Genomic DNA, 10,000 nt, shown 5'->3' on the forward strand with positions numbered 1-10,000 from the left:
GTGTGTGTGTGTGTGTGTGTGTGTGTGTGTGTGTGTGTGTGTGTCTATATGTATGTGTGTGTGCATGTATAGATATATACATACATACATACACACACACACAAATATATATATACATAATTACTTACACACACACACACATATATATAAATACATGTATATATACATATGTGTGTGTGTGTATACATACATAATTACTTACACACACACACACACACACTAGTATAATGGTCATAAGTGATTTTTTAAAGAAAAACTCCCCAAAAGAAACAACACCCCCCCCCCCCCCCCCCCTTATGGTTGCATAATAAAGGAGCCCCTTTTCTGCCATACTATTACAAACTGCCTCATAAGGGGACTTGGCCCCTGCTTAAACCAAAGCGTGAAGTGAAATCATTACATGGGATAGGCGGCCCCTGTCCACTCTCTATCACCTTCCCCAGGCAATGGCGCCTACAGGCTCGCGCAGTTGAGGGCGGCCGATTGCATTCAACTCGTTGGCTCTGGGAGCGTGCATGACATCCTATATATACTGAGGTGAGGGCATACTCTGGCCCTCACTTAGCCCTAGAGTAGGTCTTTCTTTCTGCTCTTTTTTTTGCTACTGTCTGAACCTGCTAAAATGGAGCTTGCAGGTCAAGTAACACAGGGACCTTACTACAAAGCTTCGGTTTGAACCTGCTAAAATGGAGCTTGCAGCTCAAGTAACACAGGGACCTTACTACAAAGCTTCGGTTTTTGTTTAAGTGTTGTTGCAGTACCTTGCATGGTAAATGAAGAAGGTTGTCGTCTGAGTTATATACTGTGTATTTTTCTTAGACATAGAGACACAAACTTTTTGAGCCATATGGCTTAGCATTTGAAGCAAAGAAATGGTCTTTTTGAAGGGAGTACCTACAGGTAATGTAGGGGTCGGCTCTGTAAAAAGTTGCTACATAACTGTAACTGATACACCTGGGCTTTGTTGTGGGCCTTGGGCTTGCCTATGCATATACAGCAACTGTTTTTTTTGGCCTATTTTGTTGACTGTACCAGTGGGGAGAACACCTGTGGGAAGAGTTCTACCAAACATCGAGCGAACTTATCTGAGCAAGCTCAAAACCGAGCAAAGTTATCAAGCGAGTTTCTCACGCATATATATACTTCTTTTCTAAAAAGAGATATCACACACACACACACACACACACACACACACACACACACACACACACACACACACACACACACACACACACACACAGATTTCTCTAAACCCAAACACTAAATGTCAGCACCATTGCTCCCCAATCATGATTATACAAATCTAGTCGTCCTTATACATGTGTCACCATTGCTGGCAAAAATATGTTTTTATGGAAATTTAAATATAGATCAATTGAACAACTTAGTTCACAAAGATGGAAGATGCGACTCCTTTCCATTTTGGATTATTGTTTGGAAAAATCTAGCAGATGTCTAGAAGGCCATAATTTGTTTGCGGAAAATTTCAATCTCTTTTGAGTTTTTGTATGCTTAAGACAAGGTGGTAAGGAAATCTTGCTAGTTGGATGAGGGAAAGGGTTGCATCGTATGGACATCGCATTTTTTGCAGATGATAGAGACTTGCCAAACCAAGAGCTACCATGCATGTCCACTAGGAAGAGCGCTAATAAGTGATAGAAGATGCTTAGATCTCTCTCTCTCTCTCTCTCTCTCTCTCTCTCTCACTTAAGAAGAAAAAGAGAAACAATATCACTATTACCGACTATTTTCAACATATATACAAAACATCTTTACAACAAAATGTTGAGCTTGGAGAATATCCAAGAAAAAGTCTTTTCACTTTCAGGGACCAAAGCTAACTAGATCTACTTCGATTTTTGACTTATCTTTCTTCTCTTTCACTTCACCTTGCACATTCTCCCACTTAAGTTTTAGTCCTCATGAAAACCAAGGCAATGTGTGAGCACAACCAAACTACCTTGTAGGATCTTCTCTCTCTCTCTCTCTCTCTCTCTCTCTCTCTCTCTCTCTCTCTCTCTCTCTCTCTCTCACACACACACACACACACACAAAACTCTTTGAAAAAGTTTGCGTCTCTTTCAATTTCTAGATTTCAAGTCCGCTAAAATATAGTGCTAAGAGTTGATTGAAAACTCAAAACAATTAATTGAAGGGCGGGAAAGAAGGATAAAGTCCGGTTTGAAAATTCAAGAAAATAGAGTTCAATTGTAAAAAAAGCCATTGTTTTGAGAAATTTCCTCTATGGATGTTTGTAAAATTCATTTTTCCCAAACACTGTCTGAAGCATGTGAGCCAGTGCGCTCTCTCTCTCTCTCTCTCTCTCTCTCTCTCTCTCTCTCTCTCTCTCTCTCTCTCTCTCTCTCTCTCTCTCTCTCTCTCTCTCTCTCTCTCTCTCTCTCTCTCTCTCTCTTTGACACGCTGAGCAGACACTCATTAGAAGTATAACAAGCTGACATTTGTCCAAAAATGATTTGCGAGAAAAACCCAGCAACAGTACCACAAAGTAAAACTTACTTTAGCAACTCTACATTCCAGAGAGGCAAGTACCTAAGATTGATTAATTAGCTAATTCTCTGGAATCTCAACATCCCCATCGGCAATCTCTGCTTTCAAATCCTTGGGATCCCTGCCATCCACAGAGAAACCCACAGAAACGTAGTACCCAGAATTTCCTTATTGTGCCAGCAAGCTCCTTTGCCATTGAACGGGGATGCATCACCTGGGCTATCTCGATCACATCATCAAGAGAAATGTTGCCATTGTGCTTGATGTTCTTAAATGTATAAGGAGAAGGAAGAGGAATCTGCAGGTCAAAAACCAGCTAAGAGCTCATGGGGCACACTAGCATGGAGCGGAACCCTGTCGCCAATGCTAGGACTGAGAGGAAAGTAGAAGACTAAGAGAAAGGCAATCGAGTGCTGCAGTGGCTTGCATGGTCAGATTAATAGGAGGAATTTTGAAAATGAAATTATACAAGTATCTAGCAATCATGAGGAGCATCTGCTGTATAACAATGTCATAAATGCAAACAATGCCATCTCTGTTGTTTCTCTTAGTGGGTTTTCTGTCAGTGGGCTTCATCATTGTGGGCAAGAATCTAATGTCAGAGCTCGCCCTCTTCGAGATTAGAAGAGAGATAATTGTTGCACAAAACTCAGAGTGGATTAACAAGGCCCTTAGCACTAATCATAAGCAACTCCAGCCGTCTTCAAATTCCGTGTTCACACCAGAGCACAGACGCCCACCACAACAACACTCGTTCTTGAGCAAGGATTATAGCGTGTTTAGCTACTATTTCAGTCCCGTGAGGAGCAATAGCAGTAGCAATGCATTCATCTTCTTCCTATCGCGTCGGGCTCCTTCAGGGCTTTGATCACAAGGGAAGCGGTGCTAATTGCTCCCCTAGTTCTAGTCTTGCTCCAGTTCAGCATCACCATTGAGGGAGCCACCCGGAAACTCCAGTAGACGATAGACATGAAGCTGAGTGATGCATGTTTTGCGCCCACGATGAAGATGCAAGGCTGATAAAGCAAGGGTAGCAAGAATATGAGGAGGTGGTTTTTGTTCGTTTAACAGGAGGGGAGGTTGGAGCTGCCTTTTCATTGGCGCCCAAGATTGGGCCTCTGGGTCTGTCGCCCAAGAAGGTAGGAGAGGACATTGCCAAGGAGACTGCCATGGACTGGAAGGGCCTGCATGTTATTGTCAAGCTCACTGTCCAAAATTGTCAATCCAAGGCCGATGTCATCCCTTCCACTATCTACGAGGGATCCAATTTAAGCAGCATCTCTGTTGGTTTCCTCTCCTTTCTTTCTGCTGCTTCTGCTTCCACTTCCGCAACACTGTGTTGCCCTCTCTCTCTCTCTCTCTCTCTCTCTCTCTCTCTCTCTCTCTCTCTCTCTCTCTCTCTCTCTCTCTCTCTCTCTCTCTCTCTCTCTCTCTCTCTCTCTCTCTCTCTCTCCTCTCTCTCTCTCTCTCTCTCTCTCTCTCTCTCTCTCTCTCTCTCTCTCTCTCTCTCTCTCTCTCTCTCTCTCTCTACTAGGAATAAACTGTAGCTAAATTAAATCATGATAAAGATGCCCGTTACATAAACCTCAAAAAAATAGCCCATTTGATTCGTTCTGCAGCCATCCCCGCACCTAAACATTATTACAGAACATGAAACATCATTGCAATCAAAACTCAACAGCTCAAGCATAGGAGAGCTAATACTTGAGGTTGGCAACATGAAGCGATTCATCAGTGCCAACGACCTTAGCAGCATCTCCAGCATACTTGCCAAGGACAGCCTCAGAGTTGGCCTTGCATCGGGCAAGCAAAGCAGCTTGTGCTGCAGGAATGTTTTCCTTCTTTCCAGCCCAAGTCTTCCAAGTGCTGGCTTGCAATGCTCGTCCAAATGAGAAAGAAAGTGGCCATGGATCCTTGGTATCCATCTCATTCATGGCATTGAAATTCAAAGTTGCTTCTTCCTCACTTTGACCGCCCGACAAGAACATAACACCAGGAACAACAGGAGGAACCGTCCTTTGAAGTGCTTGTACTCTGTATTTGGCTATCTCCTGAGGGGTTGTCTTTGGCGCTTTAGAGTGAGGAGTAACCATGTTTGGCTTCAACAAGGTGCCCTCCAAGCGTACATGATGATCGCTCAAAGCCTTGTAGACAATAGTAAAAAGCACAATCTCCGTCATGGCAGCACATTTCTTAATATCATGGGGCCCATCCACAAGAATCTCAAGCTCAAGAATGGGGACTAGACCATTCTCTTGGCATATGCTGGCATAGCGAGCCAACCCATTTTCATTCTCAAGTATGGCAAGAGGAGATGGCTCAGTTGGACCAATATTCTTGAGCACAGCTCTCCACTTTGCAAATCGGGCTCCAACATTATAATATTGCTGGCAGCGTTGGGCAAGGCCGTCAAGTCCCTGAGTGGTTGTCTCACCGTCAGTGTCTGCAAGGTCGACAGTGCCCTTATCTACCTTGATGCCGGGGACTACTCCACAAACGGCTTGCCACTCTCTATTTTCTAATAGAGGGTTTCCTCAAAGAGAATGATACCACAAAGGTACTGGAGGGCATCTGGGGCAGTAAAAAGAAGCTCTCGGAGAGCTTGCCTGTTTGACTCTACCAACCTTCCTTCAGCAATGGCCATGCCTTCAGCAATGGCCATGATTATCTCTTCATTCAAGAAGCTGCTCATAGACAGCATTGAAGTAGAGGAAGCTACTCCTCAAGCCAGATGGAGTTTACCAGCAGTAACTGCTAAGCAGGTATATAGGCACAACAAACTCTTTTCTTTATCAGCAAATACTTTGTATCATGAGACCCATGGAAAGCTTAAGGACAGTGATAATGATGATCATGTTATCCATCTGTTCGAAGAGCTAGCAGGATTTAAAAAAAAGTCTTTAAAAAGAAACCACCAGTTTGTGCATATAGGGTATATAGCAGTAGGCATAATACCTCTCTTCCGTAAGGGACTTAATGTCACTACAAGCTATGCTTAACATTAGCGACGCTCATACTGCGACGCTTAAACATGAAAATGCACGGCGTCGCTATGAGCGTCGCTATGTTACCTATAACATAGCGACGCTCATAGTGACGCATATAGCGACGCCGACAGGGCTAAAAAAATAACCGAGAGCGTCCGAAAACTCAGATCTCAGATCTGAGTTTTCGACGCGCGCTCAAGCAAGCAAGGTAACGCTCTCCTTCTAACTCTCTCTTTCTTCTCCACACACACACACACGAGGAGAGGAAGGAGAGCCAGGTATGCTCCTTCCCTCTCCTCACTCTCATGTTCCCTTCCCCTCTTTCTCTCTCTCCTTCTCACACACACACACACACACACACGAGGAGAGGAAGGAGAGCCAGGTATGATCCTTCCCTCTCCTCTCTCTCATGGTCCCTTCCCCTCTTTCTCTCTCACTCTCTTTCACACACACACACACACACACACACATTGTGTTTTTGAGAGAGAGAGAAATAGAACGAGAGAGAGAGAGAGAGAGAGAGCACAAGCATAAACAAAAAACGCACACACATGCATACACAAAGAAAGCACACACACATTGAGAGAGGAAAAGAGAGAGATCATGCATAAACCAAAAATGCGCACACACACATGTATGATCAAAGAAAGCACACACACATTGAGAGAGGAAAAGAGAGAGAGAGAGAGAGAGAGAGAGAGAGAGAGAGAGCATGCATAAACCAAAAAAATGCACACATACATGAATAATCAAAAAATGCACACACATTGAGAGAGGAAAAGAGAGAGAAAGAGAGATATATATATAAAACAAAGATAGAGAGAGAGAGAGAGAGAGAGAGAGAGAAGAAGAAGAAGAGAGTCTTAACATCATAGGAAAGTATCCCAAGAGACCTTAAAGATCTAGTCGACAGGAGTTGAACTCAAGCCATGTTATTCATAAGAGAAATGGCATAACCAATCATCACACTTCAAGAAAAGTTATACCATTTTTCTCCTTTTTTTATTGGCGTGCACACACACCTGAAAAGAAGAGAGTTTAATTTAACGTCGTAGGAAACTAATTAAAGAGACCTAAAAATCTAGCCGTCGAGGAGTTGAAACCAAGACTTGTTATTCAAGAGGAAAATGGCATAACCAATCTACCACACTTGGGTGATAGAAAGGTTATACCATTTTTCTCTTTTTATTGGCACACACACATACACACACACACACACACATATCCACACATCCACACATCTCCCACTGTGCTCAGCTGCATGGTTCGAATTCTTAATTCTCTCTCTCTCTCTCTCAAAAAAAACTCAACTCTCTCAAAGAGCGCGCGCCGGCGCGCGCTCTTTGAGAGAGTTGAGTTTTTTTTGAGAGAGAGAGAGAGAGAATTAAGAATTCGAACCATGCAGTTGAGCACAGTGGGAGATGGAAGCAGCTGAAGCAAAGGAGCAAGTGGAGAAGAAGACGCGGGAGCTGATGCAGCACCTGCAGAAGCACAAGCCAACGTCGAGTCAGGTGGGTAGGGTTTGTGACGCTCCTGGTGGGGGCGGGCATGGTGGTGGTGGTACTAGCAGTGATGGCGCCACTACTGCTGCTTGTTAAGCCCAATGCTAGTGCCCGTAGGTTTCTTGATGGCGATGTGCACGACAAGCGCCCTCATAGCCAGAGGGGTAGCCATAGCGGCTGTTTCTACGGTGTTGTGGGTAGACACCCTAACGTTTCCCAGCAGCTGGACAGCGCCCGATTCTGCATCCAGGTTTGGCTAATGGGATGTGATGCAAGGCAGGCGGCTTGCAATGCTCTCAATCAAGGTCCCGCCCTATAAAGATGTAAACCGAAATACTAGTAGAAATTTTCAATTTTCAAAAATTTTTGAACTATTTTCTCAAAAAAGAGAGAGATAGAGAGACAGACAGAAAAAAACCGTTGTCGTCTTTGATAGACTTGAGTTTTTCAAAGACAATCAGAGAGAGAGAGAGAGAGAGAGAGAGAGAGAGAGAAGAGAGAGAGAGAGAGAGAGAGAGAGAGAGAGAGAGAGAGAGAGAGAGAGAGAGAGAGAGAGAGCGCGAGAGAGAGAGAGAGAGAGAGAGAGAGAGATCCACGCCCAAGAGGAAGTAGAAGCAGTTGCGGCATAAGCAGTCATGATGGTCAAGCGTCGTAATGGTGGACGTAACAAGCACGGAAGAGGCCACACCAACCCCATCAGGTGCCCTAGCTATGGGTGATGTGTGCCCAAGGACAAGGCTTTCAAGCCATTTCTTGTAAGGACCATTGTTGAACAAGTTGTTGTGCGAGATGTGCAGGATGCTTGCGTTTATGATGGGTACGCACTTCCCAAGCTTTACGCCAAAATGCAATACTGCGTTTCATGTGCCATTCACTCTCACGTTGTCCATGTGAGATTCCGCATAGCAAGAAGAGTTCGAGAGCCACCACAAAGGTTTAGACGCAACGAGGATATGCAGAACCAGGATCAGCGTACCAGTGTTCCTGCTGTTAGAATGTGAAGAGATGTCTAATTAGTGCATAAGGCAAGAGAGGAAGAAGGCTCACGAATATTGACTTCTATCGTAGAACTCTTAGAAGAAGCATTCTACGAGCATTGCCACTGTGGTTGAAGCCATCAATTGGATGGACGTTGAGGGACTTTTGAGTCTTTTGAACAGGCTTGTATTTGATGTTTTGGAAATGTCTTTCTAAAGTTTTTTTTTAGAGAGAGAGAGAGAGAGAGAGAGAGAGAGAGAGAGAGAGAGAGAGTCCGACTTGCTTCTGAGACTTTGAGAGTGCATGACAGAGAGAAGCCCTGCGAATGAGCAAGAGACGCGACACTGAAAATTCATTAAACTCGGCCACTGAGAGTGATTGACCAGTGCTTGAAAAAAACTTTTTTCCAAAAACTTGTCAAACCTACATGTTAGAAACAATAGAGGTAAACTGACTAAATCTGAAGGTTTTTACATCAATTACATTAAATTTTTTTTCAAATTTTGGAGGTTTTATCACCTTTAACTATAAAACTTTAGACGTAAATCTCAAAATTTGTAGGTGGGGTTACACTAAACCTAGGTTTCTGTTACACTAAACCTATGTTTTTTCTGAGCACTCTGAGTGACTTATAGAGGCGGCACTGAGTCTGAGAGAGAGAGAGAGAGAGAGAGAGAGAGAGAGAGAGAGAGAGAGAGAGAGAGAGAGAGAGAGAGAGAGAGAGAGAGCGTAATTTTCTAGATTGGTTGAGAGCATGCATACCCCTTCCATGCAGAGCTCGTTGCCCAGTGGCAGAATCACATCCAGTTTTGTGGAACTCGAGAAGAAGGTGGAGGTAGGGATTGCTTAAATATCAATTTTTGACGCACGATTAGAAAGACTGGTTTTTGAGAAAAGATTCCTCGACTGTGATCCCACAATTGTGGAAGAAGAACCTCATTTTCTCTCTCTCTCTCTCTCTCTCTCTCTCTCTCTCTCTCTCTCTCTCTCTCTCTCTCTCTCTCACACACACACACACACACACACACACATGCAAACTCTTCACCTTTGTTCTCGCCGAAAGATAGGGCCGAGGTGATTGCAAAGGCATTGCATAAGAGGTGATCGCCAAGCTGTTTCATGCAAGTGATGATTATTGTTCATGTCGACAGTATCTTATGATCCTGATCACCTCTCCCACCCTTGGCCACAAAGTCCTTGTGATTGGGGCCTCCGCTTTTGCAACTCACCATGAAAACTCTAAAAGAATCCGTAGTCCATGAAAAATATTCTTTTCATGATACATGTTATGTGACGGATACTTTCCTTTTCCTCTTTGTTTCTCAAGTGTCATGATTATACGCTGAAAGATCTTTTTTGTGAGCTCTCTGCGAGCTAAACAAAATGAATTCACTCACCCAAAAACATTTATCTCCAATTTCAATAAGGTACAATCTAGCACCAAAGATTTCACATACACATTGTTCATATTGGCTCCAACCTACCAATACTATCTACCAAATCTACTTCTTGTTTAACTTCCCTACAAGCACTTGCCATAATATTATGTATTGAGAAACCCTCCTTTCCCCTCCACAACATTGTACACACACACACACACACACACACACACACACATTTTACTTGTCCAAGCATCTATTATGGCTTGAATATTGACGGCCACAAGCCGTGATTCAGAGGAGGGAGCATAACCTTGGATAATCAAGGAGTTAATATAAGGGTGGATGATTAAAGTCTCCATAAGGAACTCTTTAGACATTTAGAGACAATGATAGAGATATTGTAATATGTAATTTGATGCTAAATGTTTCCATTATGATTGAAGTTCTAGCCAACCATGGCTAGGCACATAACCATTTATGGATGACAATGTGGCAGCAAGATTTTTCTTATGTTTGACAATAGCATCTATGCACTTTCTTTCTCTTTTGTGATACAACATTATGAAATAACTAATGCATTCAATTTGCATCCATTAACTCTAATGGAAGAGCGGGTGAAGATAAAGGCTACTGAACTTGCTAG

General features: G+C 43.4%; 2 pseudogenes; both read right to left on the reverse strand.

Moving 5' to 3' along the window:
* Positions 1–4,138: 4,138 nt before the first annotated feature.
* Positions 4,139–4,511, reverse strand: LOC147449425 (fructose-bisphosphate aldolase 8, cytosolic pseudogene; annotated as a pseudogene).
* Positions 4,512–4,645: 134 nt separating this feature from the next.
* On the reverse strand, positions 4,646–5,170 carry LOC147449426 (fructose-bisphosphate aldolase, cytoplasmic isozyme pseudogene; annotated as a pseudogene).
* Positions 5,171–10,000: the final 4,830 nt, after the last annotated feature.

This window comes from Adiantum capillus-veneris, chromosome 10 (assembly GCF_014529385.1).
Source record: "Adiantum capillus-veneris isolate H3 chromosome 10, ASM1452938v2, whole genome shotgun sequence".
In the NCBI taxonomy this organism is placed as follows: Eukaryota; Viridiplantae; Streptophyta; class Polypodiopsida; order Polypodiales; family Pteridaceae; genus Adiantum; species Adiantum capillus-veneris.